Source organism: Neolamprologus brichardi, chromosome 13 (assembly GCF_056152115.1).
Source record: "Neolamprologus brichardi isolate AB-2024 chromosome 13, ASM5615211v1, whole genome shotgun sequence".
Taxonomy (NCBI): Eukaryota; Metazoa; Chordata; class Actinopteri; order Cichliformes; family Cichlidae; genus Neolamprologus; species Neolamprologus brichardi.
In genome coordinates, this window is record NC_142116.1 from 13869546 (window position 1) to 13894512 (window position 24967).

Genomic DNA, 24967 nt, shown 5'->3' on the forward strand with positions numbered 1-24967 from the left:
TTCCATGGAGTCACGCAATAAGTTGACAGTCCTCAAGAAGATCAAACAGGCTGCTTGGGGGCACATGAGCCACAGTGAAGAAAATCTTGGGTATACGAAAGGTGTTGACACCTTGAGCAAGCCACAAAAAGAGACAAATGTCATATTCTTGGTAACAATTACCGGATGAACTTCTGGTTTTAAGCCAGCAGGTATTCTAGCTATCCTGTATACAGTGGAGCTCCTTCTGCAACACCTCACTGTGGCTGTCAGTCTGCAGTGTCAGAGGACACTTGCTCTTTTTAGCTCTTCTGAATACTAATATTTTAAAGGCCCATTTTCTCTTTCATAATATACTTCCTCCAACATTATGTGTCTCAACAAAGACAAACTGTGTCCATGCCTTTGCTTCCTGTTCTTCACTACATCCTCCCTTCCTATTAGTCTCACGCTCATCTGACTGCCCTGTCCCATTGTGACTGCACTTGAGGCGCTAATGATAATGTTATAACCCAGACCAATTTTCCATGGCGATCATACTCAGTTAATTGAGCTGATTATAAGCTCTCTGTCTGAGATGACCCCTCCAGACTTGGAAAAACTGAACAGAGAGAGAAGTGCAGATGGAGGGATGAAAGGTTTCTTCAGGCATTCCATCACAGCGCAATAGACACATGGGATATGACTGTTTGGAGGCATGAGCTGAGGCATATGTGAGTGTGTGTGTCTCTGTGTGTGTATCCATTAAAAAATCCTTGTGTGGGGGGTGTTGGGAGATGGCATGCAGGGAGAGCAAGCCTTCAGGGAGGTGTAAAGGAGGAGAGGAGTGGGACAGTGACTGAGGAAGAGGGTTGTGAGGCGGGGGGGACGACTGGGCTCGAGGTTCGAAATCACAACACAGCCTGTGTAATAGACACGGACACACACCACATCTGAAGTTAATCCAATCAGGGAAAAGCACAGCGCTCCCATACGCCTAAGACACACAAACATAAGGTCAAGAGCAACTTGTATTAACGCAGCAATGTCAGGGAGAAGTGGTGTAGATAATTGACTTTCAGCAATGTTTAAAAGGGTTAGAGAGAGACGGAGAAATTAAGTAATGCAGTGTTTTTTTAGGTAGAGTCAAGCAGATGTGAAATGAAGGCCTCATTAGTCATTATTTTATCAGCAGGTTGATGAGAAAAATTCCCAATTTGACTATTTTTCCATTTAGCTGTTATAGGTTTGCAAAAGTAGTGCCTTATTTTCTCCTCATTAGTGATTAATACATCCCAATTTCCAGCTGAAATGTATTAGTATTTAGTCCTTTGACTCTTTGGAAAAGGCACAAACAGCATCTAATGTCAGATTTCATAAACTTAATGTCCAAAAATGTCAGATTATTTTGTTTGAATTCTTGTAGCTTTTGTCCAGTTGAGTTTGTGTTTTAACATTTGAAACTCTTGATTTTTTTTTTTTTTTTTTTTGTATTTTTGGAATTTATAAAAACGGGGAGTTAGTTGTAAATGAAAAAAGATCATCAGAGTTATATGGAAAAAAAGAAATTTTACCTTCTTGCGATATAATATAGGTAGTATAAATGCAGTAAACTTATGGTGTCATTTTTACACACACACAATAAAAAATTTACTTTGTAAAACAAGTACTATTTTAAAGACCATGAGCTCACAGTCATTGTTTTGAAAAATGTACAGCTGAATGTCTGTATCTTTCTTTACGTTAGTAAAAATAGTTAAATTAGCATTATTCAGCATTTGAGTGGGTTCGATTATCCATGCTGTTTTTGGCTGAAGGTCTTTTGGCTCACCCAGTGCTGCAGTCTATAAGTATAATCTACTTGCCTCTGTATAACTCTGCTGCATTACATACAGTGCTGCTTTGTGTATACAAACCATGTGTGTAAATGCTTGCTTGGAATATAACAATAAGGGACAAGCATGCAGGGCTCTGCTGAGAATCGTACTGTTTTATTTACAGTAAAACAGGACACACTAATAAAAGACACAGAGCACGGTGCTGTAATATCTGGGGATGAAAAGCAAATGTGCTTTTGAGCGCCAAGTATACTGGTCCTTTTCATAGGCGACTTGGTTCCACCCATGATCGAATGCAACATTCTAAAAGGACTATTTACTCTTTTCATTTCCTCTTGTGTATAACAGACGAAGGAGCGTGTGGCTTGCTGTATGAAAACAGGACCTGGCCTAATGTTGCATGAAGACCATGGTGAATTCATATTGATGGGAAAGCAGCCTCTGAAGCCCAGCAGCCATGATTTTTTCATAAGCCACCGGGAACAAGAAGTCAGTCAGCTGACAGGTGCTAACTCCACCAATTGTGCCGTGGATAAGAGATGGGACATGGAGAAAAGGGGGAGAGAAAGAGAGAAAGCAAAGGCAACAACTGGCTCCTCTTTTCTAAAGCACTTTTGTGTGCAGAATGTGTACGTGCTGCGTTGTGTGTGCTCCGTGCACCCTGTTCCCTTCTATAGCTGGAGAGGATTTTACGGAGGAGACTGTGTAAACACCAGAATGCATGTCAAATATGATGAGTCTTGATAGCTGTAAAACATACCCAAGGACTGCTCCTCACTTATTATCTACAACCAGAGCCCTGGAGCTATGTCTGCATCCTTCTGCCTTCCCTCCACGCATGTCGCGCCACAAGTCCCTCTCTGGAAAGCATTGATTATTTTGGCATGAGCCAGGGAGAAAGAGAGGTGTGATTTCTTTTGTGTTTCCTCAAGAAAAAAAATCAGCAAAAATAAATATTTTTGTGAGCATGGTGCAGCCACAAGAAAAATATGAGCACATTGGGGAAGAAATAAAGATGATGGATTTGCTAGCTGACGTGAGCAGCATGCTTGTGTGTGTGTGTGTGTGTGTGTGTGTGTGTGTTTGAGCGCCGCAGAGTTTTGGCTGCTACAGTCAGTGCATTGTTTTCATTCGTGTGCATGTCGTTTTTGAACTGTACATCCAGAATAGTATTATCTGTATGTAATTGTGCGCCTCTGTTTGCAATGTCTCTGCTCTATGTGTGTGTGTGTGTGTAAAAAGAGGCAGAAAGACTGCTTGCTGAAGAGAGCGACCAAAGCTGCAGGCACTGTGAGGCTCCAGGGAACCACTTGAGATTGCAGGCAGAGGGACTGATAAGGCAGCTAGCCATTCATCAGGCCAAATGAAGGCAGTAAAGTTGACTGGAGGGACCCAGGCATCGCCCCAGGATGGCTGTCGGGCCTCATAGTAGAGACCTGTGACTAACACATGAAAGCAGGCATGCATGCATGTACATACGCACACAAATAGCCCAAGAGTGGTGAAGGAAGGCAGGATGAATGGACTGGGAGGAGGAATAGGATCCTGGACTCAGGAGAGGAAGGGGGTAGAAGTATAATAAACCTCCAGGAGCAGAAGCCCCATCTCCGCAGAGCTACACCCAGCAACTGCAGCTCCTGTTTGAGGCATGCGTGGCCCTTTCCACTCAGAAAACATCTATCAGACAGATATTACTGTAATCCAGAGGTGATACATTAGCTCGGGTGCTAGGGGGGCAGTGTGTGCTGGTGATGGATACCTCTGGAGTTCCCGGGTGTTGTCACAGGGGCCTCTAAGACAGAGCTTTGCTGCGGCAGCTCAGCTCAACACAGCTAATGCTTTCCTGCTTTATGTCATAGTTTGAATTTATTCCACTGTAATAGTCTTTGTATTTTATTCTTAATCACACCACCCAGAGGATGGAGACATATTTCCACAATAGGAAGTACTGCAAAGTTGCACACTTATGAAAGCAATACATTACTTAAGCACTTAGGCCAGCCAAAGAAGCTACTTTAGAGTGTTGCTGGTGTGTTTATAAGACTATATTAGTGTCTCACTGGTGCTTTGATAGAGCTTGTACCATCAATTTGCACAAAGACTCTATCTTTGCTTACATAAATCCCACCTCAGGGTTATTATGAATCTGATTTATTTGCTCCTCTTATGTTTATTATTGTGCTTTATAGTTTATATTCTGTGTTAAACACCATCAATAGGACTGCAGAGCATGTGTGTCTCATCCTGCAAGGGATAAAAATGTTTTATGGAGCAGTGAGTGCCAATAAACAGCCAGCCACAGCCTTTTGGATGTACATCTTTAATGTTTTATCCATGATGAATTCAATAGCTTAGCGCAGGTTCAAGGCCAAATGGTAAGCGTTGACAGGACTTCCCAAAGGCAGGTACGCTCTGCAGCAAGAGGAGATTGAGCTGTTTGCATGAACAGGGATCTGGTTATATTTTTTTGTTTCTCCTGGCTGCGCGTGCACCTGCCAAATGGCCAGAGTAAAGCAACTCAAGGGCCAAGCTGAACATACATGGTTGGAAGGTGAACCGGCCACCTTCCCCTCTGTATTTTGTGTTCTGATCTGGTTGTCTGGACACAGTCATTCTGATGTTATCTTGGACCAATGGAGAGGTGTGGTGTGCAAACTGAAGGCCGCATACAAGATCTGTCTCAGACAAAATGAAAAACAGACAGCTCACCAAGGACAGAGAACACATTGCTGTTATCACCAGTATAGTTACAGACCTTACAGCATTCTCTGACAGCCAATAATAGGAAAATAGAGGCAACTAGTGAGTTTTCTTTTAATAAATCGCCGCCAATTCTATCACAATATCAAGCACTGGAAATGTATGACTGGACTGTTTTCCTTAAATACGTGCCTCACTAAATGCTGTTGAAACCAGTCTAACACATAATCATAGTTGCAGATTACAATAAATAGTGAAATTACAGTGTAGAGAATGCAAGCGCAATCATGTGAATCATAAAAAAACACAAAAAAGCAATCTGAGTCAAAATCTCTTTTCAGCCGTTTACCACACTGCACTATCGGGCCTGCCTTTTCACTTCAGCGTGTTTATTGCTTCAAGGCCAGGTGAGAACGATCAGCTCCGTTCTAATTCACAGACCCACATTTCACAAAGTTTTTATGCCAGGTGTAAATGAGAGAATGTGTGGATTTCCTCGTGTTTCCACCCTGGCGCCTGTCTCTGCTGTGAGTGAGTCTTTGATAGCTGTTGCACTGTGAGACAGACAGGCCTGTGCCAAGACGATGGCATCAAAAAGCTGACGATTGACAGCTACTGACAGCCATCTTCCTCCTAAACACACTTCAGGTCCCCTGCGCTTCCTCTCTCTCCCCCCCTTTCTCTCCTCTCTCTATCTGTCTTTTTTCTTTCTGTCGGGGGAAATTGAGGAGACGCAGAGATAAAGAGAGCGATGTCGTAAACTGGCACCTGTCATCATGTTTTGTTTTGGTCAGGGCACTGAGAACATTCGTAAAGTTTTAAAAGACATTTTGAAGGATTTAGCACTTCCACAGTTACCATTTGAATCTCCAGGTGATGGTTTATATGTTTTTTCTTTTTGCTTTTTAAGATAAGCTCAAGCATAAGTGACGTTAAAACAAAAATATATGTGTGTCTGCAAATTCTAATGAGCTCAAAGGCTGACAATTATCCACGTGAACAATCAGACAGAAATTAATTTTTGACATTAATTTGGCTAAATATGCTAAGACAAAGTATTTACTGCAGATACTTAACCCTCTTAGTTTTGTTTTCCGAGACGTGCCGCATCAATGTGAAATGCTGTCACGGAGACCGAGATGCCTGACATGAAACACAAAGAACGTGAGATATTTGCCAGGCAGATATGAGCACGCGTGCACACACTCGCACAGAAAAGCGAGGCGTTCATGCGAGCGGTGCGCATTTAAATGAATGCCTGTATCATGCACGCACCTGAATTTCTCAGGTTGTTGCTGTGTTTCATCAGCTTCAGTTTGAGCCAGTGTTTCTTCGCCATGTTCAACCAGCGGAGGCATTATCTCCTGACACACGTATCCTCCTCTAAATGATTTATCTTCATCTTCTGCAAGTCACCTAATCAAAACTGAAAGAAGAGAGCTTAATGCCATTCAGAGATCCCAATGCTTTCAACTGCATTTACTGTCATTATGAAAATGAATGGCGGCAGCTGAGAACTCAGATGTTCTTTCACGTCATGACGAAGGATCTCTTAATGGGTCTTATGATCTTTGCCTTTGCTGCCTTTGACTGAAGGCCTTGGCTGGGGACTCGACTAATCACGTTACACATCTCGCACATTACATTCGGTATCTGTATCAACACTGCGCCTTCTTTTCTCGCCCGCTGTATGTGTCACCAGCATATGTGTTGCTCATCGAGATCATTAGTGCATAGTGAAAAGAGAAAAGACAGAAGGGACATATAAAGTTTCACCTGACTTGAAGTCGGTGGTCTCTTTGTGCAGTGACAGAACATTGGCTCTGAGGAGTCTAACAAGACGGGAACTGTCAAATCGCTCATTGGACAAAGGGTCTTTCTGCTCTGGAAATCTGGCACAGATGCTCACAAATGTTGCTGTGTTGTTATATGTCAGCACTGCACAAACAACAAAGTGGCAAAGAAAAGTGGAGGGACCAACTTTTTTCAAGTTATTTGCGAGAATTATCTTCAAGATGCTTGCTTTGTCTGCAAAATAAGTACAGCAAAGCAAGAAAAATTATTTCTGTATGAGCTCAGTGTGACACATAATTAGCTTTTGAGGTCGTCATGTGTTTGTTGAGGGGAGGTGTTGATGTTCTTTTGCACAACTTGTCTTTGGGTTGTCACCGCTGTAGTAACTCCTGCGCAGTGGAACTTTATTTAGAGACTTTTTTTTTTTTTTTTTTGAAAGAACCTATCACCAGCTGTATTTGTCAGAGTTATCTTCCAGATGTGCCATTGTAAGCATGGGATGACATCTCCATCTCACCCCTAATCCACAGCCTTCTGCTGGGCGTGTTTGCTTAGGTTTTATACATGTTTACAGAGAATGTAATTACCTCTCTTAGACATGCAGCTGTTAGAAAAACTGATTTTTATGGATCACGGCCATTGCCAAAAAATGTAAGCTCCCTCGGCTTAATCTGTCAATTATTAAATCATAATTACATTTTCTTTAAAGCCATTAGTTACAGAGGTTTAACAATCCCTTTGTGTCAGGCCAATAACTTTTCTGATCCTCTTTTTTTTTTTAAGAAAAAAGAAGAAATCATCATTTAAATCTTAATGATGTGTCTGAATTCTTCCCCCAATTTAGCTAACACAGTGCAGAGATGATTCATGGCAGATGAAGGCATGATTTATAATTAGATTATAGCTTGATGGAGTAGAATTTATTAATGATGATGAAGACACATACACAAAGCCTTTAATGCATTTTCCTCCACAGTGTCCCCTTTCCCTCGGACTTCATTGGCACATTGCTCACTCATCTATAGTCAGATGCTCGGTCCTGTTACCAATTTGTGGTAACACATTCTTACAAGAAATTATGCACAAGCACGGAGAGGCCAGCCTTTAAGTGATAGCCACAATACGCGTTTGCCTTTAAAACTTAAAGGGGGAGTTTAATTTATTGAGGGTGTCACATGGCAGGAATGAGTAATTATTCCCAACACCCCTGTGGACCCTAGTGGTTAATGTATTCCAGGGCCCTAAGGGGAGCTGTCAGCAAGAGGACGTCATCTCAGCTGCTTTACTCGCTGACCATGTTGGAAGGTTCAGGATTCGAGATTCACTCTGTACAACCACAAATCATTCTCTGAGGGTATGAATTTTTTTTCCCCCCGTGATCCTCTTCCCTTGGTCTTAGTTTCTGCAGCTCTGCAAATATGCTTGCTAAAGTTTCTCAGATATACTATTCAAACTTTCTTGAGAGGAACAAAAATTGCTACATGTGTTAAAGAAAGGCAACTGGAGAAGTCATAGCAGTTTTGCTTTTAAGCACCTGCTTTTCCAGAAAAGGAAACTGTTATGGATTTGTTGCTGTTTTTGAAGTCTGAACCATCAAACATTTGTCTTTATCACTTGAGAAGACTATTGTTGTGTTGACTTCCTGTATACTGTTTAGTGTGACGTTCTGGCAAGTAGTCATTTCTTGTGTCAGCAGCTGTTGACAATAACTTATCAAAAAAGCAGAATACAAAGTCTCCCTTTGATCTCAGCATTGTTCGGGGACATGGTCAGTAACTGGGTCAAAGTGTGTTCACAAATAGGTCTGCTTTTCTTGTAACCCACTTCGTGTACTTTAAGGGTGCACTTCAGTGCAAATGTTCAGTAGTTATTTGTAGTTGCTTTCGTTGGTTGTGGTTTGGCCACAGAACTCCAAAGAAATAATAGTTTAAATAAAAAGTCATTTAGCACATGCTGCCAAAGCAGCTTCAGCACACAGTATAGATCCTCCAAATCTCTGGACTCTTCAGGTGAGATATAACACCATTCTTCCAAAAGAGAATCCCCCTGATGATGGTGAACACATGTTGGTATTTATGGTCTATGGGTGACATCAATTTTTATATAGATGAGGCCAATGTTGTGATAGAAGAAGTCATTCCTATAGAAATGTGATAGAAATGTTTAATCATAACCTTACAGTCACGCTATGGGAAACAGTGATTGGCGGCACAATCAAAGTTAATGCCGCCATGTGAATTTAATTTGTGGTCTCCATGCCTTTGAGATGGTTGCTTTGAAGACAGTGACCCAGTCTGTGACCATTAACACTCTGCTGCCATCTACAAAACTACTACAGCATCAAGACAGACTCTGCTACTATCAGTCTGCTGTCATTTTGCCATTGAATAGGATCAAGTTGGCAATTACGCATAATTTTCTTTGTAATATTCCAGCAATTAACTGTGATAAATTTGCCAAAATTGCAAATCTGTTGCAGTCTACATACATAGACTTTCACATTTAAGAAAAGTTCTCATATATACTGCTTATGTCCAGCCAGAACACAGTAGAAACATGAATTCAGAAATTACTCCACAAATAGTGGTGTAGTTGCTGAAGGACGGCTATTTAGCTGCAAAATGAAACGGGATGTCAGCAACCTTGTTTCTGTATAGGAATATAACCAGAACCCAACCTGCTTGCAACCAGTTGAGTCGAGTCACCTATTGCAAAGAGATGTGTGGCAGATGAGTTGGCTCATTAGCACAGACTGATTGATGGCAGCGTATGAGAAATATGCCTGCATTTATAAATTAGATGCCAATTATTTGCAAATCTTCGCCAATCTGTCTGACAGTGACTGCAGTCAATCCAAGTCTGGCTGTAATTGTTTCCCACCAAGTGATCTGTGCAATCGTCTGAGGGTGTTGTACACTCTGGGCGTCCATTGCAACTACATGCAATCAGGAAAAAAAAATGCAATCACCGGGCAACCATCAATTTTTCTTAGTAGCAAGGAGGTTGCTATCCTACTTTGACTCTGGCTACGTTTCTTCATAATGTCCTAAACAGCAAAACACAGCCAACAGATCCTCTTACTGTGAGGGTCCAGGGTTCATGTTTTCCCTTTAATTTCTGAATTATCTGTATATTCGTAAATTATCAGTAGAAATACCTGACAGACAAAAGAACATATTTTAGGTACAGAGTCAGGTGTACAGACATGTCTTTAAAATGTATTCTTCATCTGCACAAGAAACAAATCATCTGTTACCAATGGCCACAACCCTAATTTAAGTGAAACTACTTGAAACAGTCGTAAATTGACACAAAAAAACCCATAATGAGTAAAGGTAAGGACTAGTACAATAAATACATTTCTGTAAATCGCCTTCCGTCATGGGCTGCTTTTATTTCTATTCACACAGTTCGGACATGGTTTCTGTTATTATCTTTTGGATCCTCAAGCCATCATGAGTTGACACAATTCGGAAAGTGTCTGGGGCATTTGTTCCTGAACGCTATAAAACAGCTTTCATAGGGTTCAAGCAAAGTGTAACTTTTATTTCTAGCTTTCACAGTACCCATGAGTTTAGCTCAAAGACAAATAAGAGGCCTTGCTCCTTTAAATAGCACTGCTAACAACTTTGCCTTTTGCATCCATGACAAATGCAAAAGGCTATTGATTCCGTCTCACCCTGCGTTTCAGTGACTTACGCCTCCCTCTAATTCCCATTACCAGAACACTGTACCCTTATCAAGGGAAACAATAAGCCACTTGTCAGCTCTGCAAGAAAATATGAGGAAGCATCTGCCTGGACCAGAGGAACTCATGACTCAGTGGTGAAAAAGTGCTCCACCTCCCTCCTTCTGTCTGCCCTCTCTCCCTATAGTCCTCCCTATGACCTCTAGAAAGGTATTTTGGCAGCGATGTTTTGGAAGGAACTGAAGAGCAGAGTAAATCCGATCATCCAGGGATAAGTCGGAAATTGAATTTCACTCCTTCCACAGGGGGCAGCCTTTTCATGTGCTGCAGTTTGGGAATAAATGTGTTGTGTGTGTTCGGGATACACAGGTGGGTGTTCAGGGAGGGATAGTCAGCTGGAGGGGGACACCCCCAAAAAGAAGCTCTGCTCCTGAGCCGTAAACCTGTCACAGAGATATGTCTCTGTCGATGATGGCATCCGACTTTTTTCCCATCTGCCCCTGCGCAGGGCTGTTATCTCCTTCCTCCCTGCTATGTCTCCCTGCTCTTTAAGACAAAGGGTAATAAAGCTATAAATTGTGTGGTCTGCGGAAAGTATGGACATTCTGTCTGGGAGACGCTGTAAGACCTGCCATAAAGCACCCTCAAAGTCATAGCTAAAGATTTACAGTTATTTAACATCCTCCTCTTCCCCTAAATCACAGTGATAAGAGAATTAAGTGATGGCTATAGGTTCTTTGTCCTTACTCTATTGATTTTCTTCGCCCCTCAGAAGGATCCTGAACATTATAATTATTGAGTCCTGCAGTTTAATGTAGGTTTACAGAGTAGGAGAGGCGCCCTCAGTTCGATTCTAACACAGTTAAAACAAAAGACACCCGTTTTTCAATTCGGTAATGGGCTTCCAATTATGCTTCATTTACCTTGTTTGGCCAGAAAATGTTTTATCTGAGGCCTCTGTGCTATAAACAGCTTCTTTGTGCTGTTACAAAACCTCAGTAACAGCTCGATTTATCTTAAATGCAGGTCTGCTTCTTCAGCAATTATTCAGCCATGTGGATACGAGGATTATTTGTAACCCAGATTGTTCATTAACATTAACTTGGTCGCTTTTTCAGTGCAGTGATATGTGATGTCACAAAAGCATTTCTGTTAAAGATAAAAATCAAGATCAGCTGATGTGTGCCGCTGGCCACCTCCAGATTATGAAAGCTTTATCCACCCTATAAACCACTGGTCTGAAAATACAACATGATCCTACTGCCAGTGTGTGCTTTCTGATGCTTTGTCACCAAATGTGTGGACTTTATCTCCTGAAAAGTTCTTCTCTTTTTTTTAAGGTTGCTCATCAAATAAGCGTTTGAGATCGTAGGCTATCAGTGTACATCATTGATGGCTTGGGTGATGCTGAAGAGAATTTAGTACATTTGGAGCTTTTGTTTATGAGCTGCGTGATCACATGCTGTATCTACAGATAACATTCATGTTATTTTGAGATTCATGTGCTACACCAAGCCTGAATTATCTGCTTCATCTGAGAGCATAGACCTAACACAGGACTCAATTCAGTGAATTGTTTTCCCATAGACTACAGTATAGGACCAGAAGTCTTGTTGCAACCACAGACTCAATACAGGCTTCAGGCACTTCCACACTGGCTTTAGTTTTAGAACTGCTAGGTCCATCTTTTTCACTGTCTTTGCAACAAATGCCTAATTTTAAGATCTCTGAGTGCCAGTGAATACCTCTGAATATACAGGATGACTTTTAAACAAAGAACAACCTCATAAATGGAAAGTACCAAAAACTATATACCTCTGAATATACAGGATGACTTTTAAATAAAGAACAACCTCATAAATGGAAAGTACCAAAAACTACAGATTCTTGAATAGCCACTTATAGCTTGGGCTGCTATAACTGGCAGGGGGCTGCTAATTCATCTTGTTTAGCTTTTTGTTGTAATAAAAGACACAGTAAGGTATCAGCTGGCCAGTTTCCCCAGTATCTTATGTATTAAGTCTTAAATTAGCAAAAGTTAGCACTGCGACAGTGAATTACCCATGCATCTTGCTAACGAACAAGCTAACAAGTCCTAGCATTAGCCTCTATTTTTTCCAGAAATGGTCCCATTCAAGTGGGTGTCGTGAAAATGCAAAACTCAAGGTTTAAAAACAAAACAAGATACAAGAAAAGTTTTTTTAATTGTGTTTGTTCTTTAATAATGTTTTTTGATTAATACATAAATGGTAGTAATGTTATCCACCACATCATAATACCTACACTGATATATATAACCATTACAAAATGATCCATTCTTAGGTTTCCTGATCTTCCAGCCCTATGAAAACAGCTTAAATAATTTATATTTATGTTTCTATTTTTTTTTTTATTTGTCAGAGACCATCTACAAAAAACTTTAATCTCCTTAGAGAAGAGGCCCATTGTATTCGATATAGCTGCTAGCTTGTTTTCATCCACACTCTCTGGGCATTTCTACATGAAAACAGACCAAATAGCAAGTTTAACACTAAAATAGGTGACTGTAATAATTTAAGAACTGTATTAAACTCAATGCTAGCATTTGGCTGGTTCTGTTCAGTGTTAATGTTCTGAATTATGAGGGTTTTGTTTCATACTCTGATAAACTGACAGCTGGCTTAGAATCAAACCGTAGGCATGTAAAATTAACAGCTACAATTAATAGCAGATAAAGAGCTGGTGAAGACTCAAATATGGTTAAAAAGGTGTATCCTGGCCTTAGAGAAATATGACTTTAGAAGATGAGATTTAGTATAGTCAGATGCTACTCAAAGTGGTACAGAACATGACACTTATTTTTGCCTTAATATACTCATACTATTCTGCCAAATAACAGTATGACTATAAAAGCTTCCATTTACAGTAATTTGAGTGTTTTCAGTGGTGATTCAGATTCTTTTTAAATGTGCAAGTACTGTCGGAAGGTATAAACTGATGCACATTCTCCTTCTCTATTCCTTCCCTTTAAACGTAAAAAAGATACTGAAACACAAAATGCACACACACATACACACACACCCCCCTTAGGCGCCACAGAGGGCCACAGCCCCACTTACCACTGCCTGACAGTTGGCTTCTTAACAAAGACGCCGGGAATGTAATTAAATCATTTACCTTTGATACCCAGCCAGCATTGTAATTAATTAATTCACCCTGGTAGTGCAGGAATTACATCCACCGAGAGACATGAGAGGAAGAAAAAAAATTTGTTCTGCATACTTTGGGGATAAAACCTGACACTGTGCCCTGCCTTTCTCTCTCCCTCATCTACCATCATCATGGCTACAGCAGTGTCCTCAGAGATGGGGAGTAAAGAAGTTAAGTGCTTCACTAGTTGAAATAATGACCCTGTGCTGATATTTAGGCCTCATCAGCCAGAGTGCCCGAGGCCAGATCAGACTGTTGAAGGAGGACTGGCCTTGCTTACACATCTCTCTCATTTGGTCTGACCTTTGCAGCAGCTGTGATATGGGAAGGTGATTGCTGTCAACATCATCAGTGTCACACAGCTCCAGAAATAGCCTCGGTGGTGATCAGCAGCAGCACCTTTGGGGGAACATGGCATAATGAATTCTTGTAGTGATATAGGTTATGATATAAAATTCAAACATAATGTCAAACAATAGTGATGTTGCCCTTATAGGCTCCTAAATGATTTAAACTGTCACTGTTGTTTTCTCTTTAGAAAATGTTTGAAGGGTATGTAAGTAGAACGTACTCGGTATGAATATATCTGGTTTTTGTTTTTGCTTTTTTTTGTACTTTGTACTGTCTGTTAGTTCTTTGCCTTGGGTGTGTGTTTTTTCCTGAAATGATTATCACATTTTTGCATTGGATCTGAGTCAGACCTCTGTAGCACTTTGCAAGATGCTCAGAAGGCAGCCCTAAGCAAATTCTTCAATGTCATCCTTCTGCCTTTCCAAGAACATCAAGCATTTGAATCAATGGGCTTTCATCAGCTATCTAATTTTTTACCCCTCCATATCACTTAGCTACTGCACTGCCAGTCAAGTAGAAGACATACAGCAGTGTTGTTTTCTTTTTTCCTTCGTTGGTAAATTACTGCCACAGCAAAGTTAAAAGCATCCGAAAACCACTTCTGTAAATTATTGTCAATAAATGGCCATGAATCATACAGATCTGCGAGACGTTTGATTTATAATTTTGGGCTGACTGCGTGTAGATATATTGCACTGAGACCTGCTGGGTGGATTTTGTAGGCTCTGTGAGCACATTCATCATTGTATACTGAAGCCATTTTTAATGTGTACCACTATTAGAGCTTGTACTGTTCTATCTGTAATAGGCTGTGCTGTGGTCCGAGTGTCAATGTTTTAGTGGGTTTTGTTGTCTATAGTGTCTGTTTTATTTATTTATTTTCCACACATCATATCTCTCAGGCTTGTGTACATTCTTTTCCTGTTGTTTCTTGTGAACTGAAATTATTGCTGTTATTATCGCTATTTGAGACAGGGTATAAATTAACATAACAACATTAATATCACTGCCTGTTTTAATATAATCAGTGTTGGGAAGTAATGGAATACATGTACCACCATTACGTATTTAAAATACAAAATATGAGTAACTGTATTCCGTTACAGTTACCGTTTAAAAAGGTGGTATTTAGAATACAGTTACTTTGTTGAAATAAATGGATTACACGGCGGTACTTCCCTGTTTCATATTGTGGCGAGTCAGGACTGTTTGGGTTTTGTTTGACAGCTATGTTCTGTTGTTCCAGGTGGCAGCGTTACGGTTGCCATGGTTACAGGGCGACGCTCTCTCTCTGCGTGTTTCCTGGGTGAGAGAGGCCTTTTTGTTGTTGTTGTGCTAAGCTAATAGGCGGAATGCTACAGGCATAGCTCTAAAGAATGTAGCATCATAGGCAGTGTAGTCCGTGCTGCAGGGAGAATGGACTGCCATACACGTTATGTGTCTGTGAGCGAGGGAGGGAGAAAAAGGAAAAGTACAGCTGTCATCGAGCAGAAACGGGAGCTGGAAGCATGTAAATATAATAATAACCACTGCAGCCAAGAAGAGTGCCTGACGAGCCCAGCTGTAAGTAAGCTACTAAGACTCGACTGTACGCTGTGTTCGTGTTTTCCTCCAAAAACAATAAGTTCCGTTGGAGCAGCCTTTCAACGCCTCTCTCTGTCTCTCGCAAGCAAAGTTGACCCAGACAACAAAGTAAAGCTAGTTTTCAGCTACGAGCCCGACACAGAACCCACCGTATTAGTCAGAGGTCCCTTTACTGAGGGTTCGGAGCCGCGGACCTTCAGTAACAGTAATAAATCACAGCAATAGTACATTCATGTAGTTGTAAACAGCATGATAATATATTAAGTAATCCAAAGTATTCAGAATACGTTACTCTCATTGAGTAACGTAACGGAATACGTTACAGAATACATTTTGGGGCATGTATTCTGTATTCTGTAATGGAATACATTTTAAAAGTAACCTTCCCAACACTGAATATAATTATAAACACCTCTGGGAATATACACTCACTGAGCATTTTATTAGGTACACCTTGCTAACCCCAGGTTGGACCTCTTTTGCCTTTAGCACTGTCTTAATTGTTCATGGCATAGATTTAGGAAGGTGCTGGAAACATTCAAAAGCATTTTGGACCATGTTGACATGATAGTGTCACACATGCCTGTGAAGGTTCTCAGTCATCCAGGTCATCGTAGTCTAAGGAGCTTGGAAATAAAAAAGGCATCTGGACTTCTTTAAGTCTCCTTGAAGATGTTTCACCTCTCATCTGAGAAGCTTCTTCAGTTCTAGGAGCAACCTGTGGAGAGTCCCAGATTTTAAGCACTATGGGAGTGTCCCTATGAGGGTCACAGACCCTCTATTGATCCTCTACCTAATCACACGAGTCAAGGTGTGAAAACGGATGAGGGTCACAATCAGCCAAGGTTTCGGGTGAACCCACTGTGAATCCTAGCCCCACCCTATCATGTGATTTACTGAGGTCAAATTGCCCAGGATGTAAGTGGCCATTATGGCGTTTGGGAAGGGATCTCAAAAGAGAGAAGACGAAGAGTTCTTAAAAGAGAGATCCCTGATCCTTTAAAATCTGGGACTCTCCACCAATTGCTCTTAGAACTGAAGAAGCGGATGAGAGGTGAAACATCTTCAAGGAAACTTCTAGTGTCACACAGTTGTTGCAGATTTGTCAGTTGCACATCCATGATGTGAATTTCCAGTTCCACTTCTTAAAGGCGTTCTATTTTGATCTGGTGACTGTGGAGGACATGTGAGTAAAGGGAACTGATTGTTGTGTTCAAAAACCAGTCTGAGATTATTAGACCTTTGTGATATGATGTGCTATCTTATTGGAAGGTGCCATCACAAGCTGGATATGCTGTGGTCATAAAGGGTCCGCAAAATTGTGAGCAACAATTCTCAAGAATACTCAAGGCTGTAGTGTGCTGTGTTTGAACTGTAAATCAATTTTTACCATTTTTATTTCATTCAAGTTCAACTTAATCTGATCTTTCCATAGATTAGGTTTTTCTCCAAACTGTGCAGGCTCTTGTACATGTTTTCTGGGAAAGCTAGATCTTGCCTTCCTGCTTTTGAATGTAACCATTGGTTTGCACTTGGTTGTAAAAGTATTTACATTCATGAAAGCATCTCAGATTGTTGACTTGGACATTGATTGCTGTTTTGGCCACTCCTAAAGCTTTGTCTATCTTTCTGATGGGTTTATTGAGGTTTTTTAGCCTAATGATGACCTGATAAACTTGCATCAGCATCTCTCTGGGCCTCATATTAAGAATTGAAATGGTCAGTTATCAAAGTTCAACACCTATAATAAACTATTATTTGGAAAAAAAAAAGAGGGAACAGACTACATGAAGCTGTTTTTCAGTTAATCGTTAAATTGCTTTTGGGCAAATCAGGAACTAGGTTTGCAAATAGTTGCGATTCCTAAATAGTTATTGAATTAAAGCTGAAAGTCTTCACTTTGATCACATCTGGATAAAATTACAAATATTGTGTCATTGTCCTAATACTTTCATTACTGCAAAGCTCACTTCTGATGCTCCCAAGTCATTATAGGTCAATAAGAGTACTTATTGTATTACAGTGTAAGATCCACTCTGTATTGACACTTTCCTCACATCAGCAACTTATTTATTAGTAACTATTTGAATATTTTCCAGCATTTGAGATGATTGGCTGATTGAGATGATCAGTGTTATACGTCCCATCTGCGAGCAATTAAATTATTGACTCATCTGTGATTTCCACAGCACATCATTTGTTGATAAAATTAGATATTGAAAAACTAATGTTCTTGTAAATGACCAGAGCAGACAAAAATATAGTATTTTCCTATGACATTTAGTATAAGTGTGTAGTAGTGTAAAATAGATATATTCAAGAAAAGTTCAAGTACCTGTGGACAGTGCTTGACCGACTATTAAGTAAAGTAACAATCTTTAATTCTAACCACTCATGAATAATTAGTGCTAATCATGTCACACCCTCCATATCATCAATCAGCTTCAGAATGTAACTGAACATGCTGTTTTAAGATCTCTGGCTTTATATTTATTAATTTGCTTGCTGCAATAGCTATAAACATTTATCTCTTAGAAAAGCTCAAACTACAGGTCAATATACTAGATATATCAAATGATAAAGACTGAGTGCTTCCATGTCCTGAGGCCGAGGGCAGTCATGTGGTTACAATGTTTACATCCCTCCAAGATCTAAAGAGTATTTACCCAAAACCATATGCTGCCTTCATAATGGTTAGTGATATTTGTATGAATTAACGAGGGAGAAATGGGGCTGGCGTTAACCTCTGGGTATTACTTAGATGTTAACACCCCTCTCCCTGAACCTCAGCTCTCCCTCTTCCTCCCCTTGTCCCTGCTCCCCCTATCTAACTCTCTCCATCTTCTCATCCCCCACCTCCATGCCTCTCCTTCCTTGGGGTACAGTGGAAGTGATTTATCTTAGCGTGAAAAGACTTGTGATGACGCTAAGACAGGAGGCCTCAGGCTCTTGGCATTGAATGCATCGATGGCGTTTGCATGAAGTTCACGGCCCCGGAGCCATGATAAATGTCAAGTGCAACAAACGTCCTGTAAATAAGATAGAGCACTGCCAAAGCCACAGTCTACTTATTGGTTGCCCAAGCAGAAGGCAGTGTCTGTGCACTTGTGCGTGCGTGTGTGTGTCTGTGTGTGTGTGTGTGTGTGTGTGTGGATGGCTAAGCTCAACTTTATCTTCTCTCAGAATAAAAAGCAACAAATCTTGAATTTCATAGACACAGTCTATACTCTCACAGCAGTTATGAGCCTTCCTCTGCTCAGGTTTTATTTGACAGCTATGTAAAAATGTTGAAGGTGAAGACTGTTATAAATGTGTCATTAAAAGACTGTGTCCTGCACACTGTTCAACACAAAATCTGCCTTGCTTCAGTGTACATCTACAGGGTACCGTTATATTGTATAACATACGACAGAGAACTGCTGTTTTCTCCTTTTTTTAGGGCTAGCCAGTGGTTACTTAAAGTCTAAATTTCTTCCCTTTCACACTTAATTTTTGAAAACAATATGATTCTTTCCATAAGACTCTTTTATAGAAGCACTTCTAAATATAGGCCATTCTCAGTGCTGCCATCCAATGGATCCAAATTGGATTAAATGTATCTGAGCACATGAGGAAAAATAGAGGATATAAATAAAGAAGACTATGAGAATTCTAATTCAGAGCTGAGTGTAAATACAAGAGGATCTGCTTCAATATAGTAAAGGAAACAGATACATCTGTAACCTTTCTGCACAAACAGTTGTAGCCTTAGACACATGCTGGGCTTGACTATGGTTGTTCCTTTATTAGCAACACACTCGGATTACATTAGTTCATGTGTATAAGCGGCACACCTATAAATTATAAAGCCGTGGCACAGAAAATATTTAAAAATTGTTCTTTATAAGACGACACCAACCACAGATAGAGGCTGCCTCCTGTTTCTACTGAAATGACAAGGTGCTTTTATTTAATTCTGGAATGTCATTTAAGGACTTGGCGAAGTCATGGCAGTTTTCAACCGCACACTTCAAAGTATCATTTTATTTGATCAACCTCTCCTACTTCAGGGATGTCCCTGCTGGTTGAAAATGGGGGGAACAGAACAGCAACGGGGCTTCATGTTATTAGAGTTATCTGGGGAAGTACAGTCCTGCATATATCACCTCCGCTGGTGTCATCCCCAGTTGATAAACTGCATTTCCTGTCAGTGGAGGACGCTGAAGGTTACAGCTGAGATTAAAAAGAACAAAACAACCTCCCCCCGGTGAAGTGGTGACACATCCTACCTGCAGGAATGTTCCTAATCATTTTGATAATTTGAAATGTATGAAACTTTGATGACTCCTCCAGTGGTCCTCAAATGTGAGTATGATGACACCTTCTAACATGTTATAGACTTTCCACATGAGCGAGATCATCCAGGCATGGGGATATGCATGCCTTGACTTAAAACATGCAGCATTATGCAAACATTTGCCTACATGCACTCAGCTGATTAAACAAGCACATAAATTACTGCTCCCTGTCATTTTTTTTTTTTTTTTTGATATAACGGCACTGGGTTGTCCCTCCCTTTATTGAAATGACTCACAAACAACACCAGCAGCACTCAGAGTTGGTTCTACCCAAGGAGCGTGGCCTGTTGTATATCCAACCCAGCAGTGACCATAAGCTGCGTTTGTTCACCAGCTCCAGACACACTGAGGCAATTTATGAGCCTCTGGCTGCAAGCTGATTAGAGCAGCGCTTGTAAAATGTATTTTGGCATGTATGCAGGGTTTTACTGGAGCTCTCCCTGTCACACATTAGCCATACATCAGCACTAAAAGTGAGGGGTGAAACAAGAGCAGCAGAGGGGGGTGGTGTCAGTGTCGAGAGAGGGCATTGTTTAATCCTCAAGAGCCTCCGTTTTGGAAATGTTTTCCATCAAATTGTCAGCACCTCATTTTTTTTTCACCATAAACATTAGATGAAGTTTAGTAAATATTAACTACCTTTACTATTCTTCATGGTTAGTCTTAAATACTGTCACGTGTAGATGCTCTAAAACGAGTCACTTTAAATGTCCCAGATTCCTTGATAGCCCTGCACAAAATCTTATTTTTCAAACAAATTCCATTTTAAAATTGCTTGTTTTGCTCAGGTAACCCGCAGCACTCGATTTTCAGCCACACAGCAGCAGCCAATCCTTGGCCTGTGTCCAAAACATGTCACAGCTTTTCAGGAAGTATCCATGAGCTCTGCTACCTGTCACCTAACTTTCAGCATGATTTGCGATAGCACCATCTGACTAGCACAATTGCATTTACAAGCACCAGAAGGACCAGCCTGTCAGGTTTTGCTGATACCGTGCGAGATCTTTATTAAACTGCAATTATAAGACGACAAATCCTCTCTTTGTTTCACCTTGTGGACTATGTTTGGACACGTGCCACCATTAAACGAACTCAGGGTGAGTCATTTCTCCACAACGGGGCCTCTAACATCTCATCCTCCATATTGACAATAAGCTGTGACAAATAGAAATTAAGTACGCACAATGAGAACAATAAATTTATTCTTGACAAATCCAGCAACAGAGTCGTTTTGTGCGCTATACATCTTCATCTGGGAGACTTTGATATCATGCCACATTCACCAACCAGTTGGATAAACTTGATCTTAGCGCTGCAGACATTTTAGCTAGGTGTGTTTAATTTAGGTGAAATCAACTCTGTTATAAATGCTCTGCTATTATTGGATGCCTTAATGGGAACAGCAATTATTAGCAATATCTGTGCTTCACCTACAAGGGAGTCAATACGTTTACTGTGAAAATTCTAAGCTGATCAACAATGAGTTAAAATAAACGGGCATTTGCTACCTAATTTTTCATGATCGTAGCCAGCAGATCAGTCCATTACAGTAAGCACTGCAAACAATATAAATATTTATTGGTTTGACAATTCTGTACAATCTTGATATGTACAGAACTTACCATTTTTCTACCTAAAAATAAATTGAATGAATTAGATTATATTAAATTTGGGATTGACATAGTCACACAAGGCAATGGTGTGTCCTTTTAGACGGACATGACTTTGTGTGGGTGATACCAGATCAAGTGCTGCAAATATAAATTGTGCCTCTGCAGATCTGGCAAGGACTTAGGTTGCAGGCAAGTAAGACTGAAGACCAAATCTGTAAATATTTCTTGCAAACTTTACTTTAAAGAAGCTAGCAACCTTGCTGGCTTTCAAATAATTAATATCTTGTTTAAAGTTTCAATATACCCCATGTATTAGTACCGGATCTATCTCCTTGATTCGGTTTTTAAATATGAATTCAAGTCAATACACGTATAAAAATTGATTTGTTTTAAAAACACATCAGCCGAGGTAAATACCTGTGAAACGCTGCATACAAGCATGAGTAGGGCAAACGTGCAAAGTAGAAGTTCTCAGGCATTTTCTGAGAATCCATTCAACTTCAAGCTAAATATGAAAGTGTTCATTAACAAAATTGTGCAGCAAGTCCACTAGCAAGCAATTAAACAATTACTCTGACCAATGCACCTTGGTGCATTAGCATTATTTATGACTCTTGTGTAAAAATAAATTGAGGTGAGTAGGAAATGAAGTCCTCTTTAGGATGTCATTCAAGTCATGCTGACAAGCAGTAATTCTCAAATGCCAAAAAACAATGTGGTCTGCATATGATAATGCTTCCGGTGGATAAAATATGCCTGAAACTTGGCATGTGTGCGGACTGAGGCAATCACATATGCAGAGAAGCAGCAAGCACTCCGGAAGGATCAATAACGTGCATAGGATTTGGGGATTTACGATGACATCCTATCGATCAATTAGGAGCTGACTGTTTGAGGCACTCAGAGATGCCAATGTGTATTAAAACTAAATCAGAGGTTAGACAGAATTACTGTATAACCAAAGATAAACTACCACATTTCACTTTGACTTATTGTCACACCTTTTCAGAGGCTGGTAGGCAAGTGTAGGCAAATACAAAGTGAGTGTGATTCAGCACCGTCTGCTAGTGAACAAAGTAATCTAAACTCATCTCTTATTTAAACATCAAACATTGCAGTTAAAGTGCTATAAGAGGCAAATGGTGCATAACATACATGCTTTGATTTTTTCTTGGCAAGACTTTTGGCCTAATCATTTCTTCTCATGTGAAAGAGCATACCTGCAAAAATCTGAGAGACGGCCAAAATGAGATAGAAAGAGCAAAAAACAAAAAAAACAAAAAAAACAACCTCCTGTAACTTCCCTGGGGGAATGGAGTCATTTAGTTGATTTCTCTCCATGTGCCTATCACTCAAACCAAGCTGCTCTTACCACAGAGCTGATAATCATACATATTCTATGCATCGGAGCAACATAAATCTCCGTCCCTGTTTCATACCTCAGTCATTCATCAATCACACAGAGAGCAGGATGAAACACCGCCTGCTTGAAAATATATCATATTAGTACCTGGGATGTTTACCAAGATAATGTGAGACAACAGCAGAGGGTGAAATATAGCACCACTGCATTGCTTAAATTAAAACCCCTCCTTCTCCCCTTCAGACCACCCTCAGCTTTGGGAGTCTGAGTTTTATGTCTGCAAGGATTCCTGTAGACTGTGCCCATGTGCCCTTACCCTCCTCTCACCTTGATGCATAACTAACTTCGAAAGGAGACAAGACACTAAAACATATGAAGCGTCTAGTGTTGTTTAACCCTGTCATACATGAATTATGACAACCTCAATCAGGACTTTTTCTTAAGTATTTTTATTCATCTTTAGGCACGAAAAGCTGAATAAAGTGCTTAAGAAAAAAATCCTGATTGAGTTTGTCATAGTTCATGTATGACAGGGTTAAATAACAATAATTACAATGGCACACGGCATACATCTATAGTAACATTAAACAACCAGTGGGTGGCAGGGTATGGAGTGACACATCAGTGTCCAATGTAGTGGTTTATGTGCAAGTATACCATCAACACTGACACAAATAAAGGAAAACAGCCATTAAATAGCTGTCCACTGTAGTGACTACTATGCGTGATAGGGTTAATGTTAAAACAGACATTCGCAATATAGTTAACAAATAGTTTGCAGGGGTTAAAGTGGGCAAAGGGTACAACCCTAAGATTGGGTGTACAGTAGCAGTGCAGGAAAAATGACTTAACAATAAGTCACATAATAATTTGTTTTGTGAAAATTAAGTCGATTTTTGTTTGTGTGCTGACCTGTGTTGCCACTCGAGCTTTCACTGCTTTTGTGAATGAAGGCCAACTCAACTAGACAAGATTTGGAGATAAATTATCTGAATTTTAGGAGGCGGTGCCAAGCCTCCAAACACGTCCCTTCTGGGTCTTATCTATATATGATCCACTTAGTTCTACAGGCTGTTTGTTCTCGTTTTTTGTGCCCCACCCTCCGTCCCCTTTTTTCAAACCTTTCACTTCCTCATTTCTAATTAGTACATGGGGATCTGCCAGGCCCGGGAGCTGCCGCCAGTCCCCATCGAGGCCCTCCCCAAACCACAGCTCAATTCTTGATTAAACCATTTGCCTTTATCTACTAAAAAACACTGCCAAACCTAAAATGAGGACGTGGGTCTAGCTAGTGAAATAGGCAGACATTACTGGAGCTCTAGGGCTGATTTCCAACCCCTAGTCACTATAAATCTAGTATATTATTGTACAGAAATCATTTCTTTATATTTTGCTATTGAGATATGGGCATACATACATGGAAATACAGCAAATAAGGAAAAAACAAAGTTTGTAGAAGTCTAATGGGCATAAAGGTCAATATTTGGTATTACCACCTTTATGGTTCAATATAGCTTGAACCCACTCTTGTCATTTCTTTATGTAGTCTTTAGTTTGTTCCTTTTCCATATGAGCTATTTCAGCTATCAGAGTACTGTTTTTTCTTCACATTTAATAAATAATTGTAATTTTTTTTAATAATGATTTCAGACTTTCAGTAAAGACTCGTAACAAGTTCTCTCAATATTTCCATCTACATGCACCATTTCAGGAATAGTGTTAGACCCCGTTTGCAAATAAGTCAATGAAACTTACATTACGCTGTATCTTCTCACATTAACAACACTTTACTATTGAATTTCCATTTCCTTCCATATACTGATGGTAAGTATCATTCCGAAAATCATTAGCAACAATTACGTTGGAGTAATATCTCTTATATATTATTCAATAGTGGTGAAAAAAGATGGAGTCCTACTGTATCGGCACTGCGCGTTTGGGTGAATATTTTAAGTATCCACACTGACAGCAAGTTTCAATTCTGTCAACAATTTTTTTTTTAAAATTTTATAATGATTACCTTTTAATATGCGGTGTTGCTCCTTTTCATTCTTCATGGACAGATTTAGATTTTTGCATAGGTTTATCTACCCAGGACAGTAAGCTACAGGCTGTGTTAGTACTCCATTCACAACGGAGGTGCTTTCCCTCTCTACTATATCCCCCTTTAGATTAGAAATCTAATTTGAGGAGATGAATGTATTCTATTCCAGTTTGCTGTGATCAGGAGTACTGCTGTGCGGAAAACAGCATTGCTTCACGATTATTGAATTTTTATGGCCAGGTAATTAATTGCAGATTCCCTGTTTTGTTCTATTTCTTCCTCTCTGACATTTTAATTTCGACAAAAAGCCACGGTCTCCACACGGCCCTTCTCTGGAGATCCTAATAGCCTATAAAACACGATGACTTATAGATATGGCGAGACTTCACTTCGCCAATGATTGTTTGAAACCTTGCTGATCACACAGAATTTAGTCCCCCTCTTGCTTCCTCCCTACCGCCATATCATCCCTGCCTTTCCTTTCCAACCTCCTGAATTCATTTCTTGT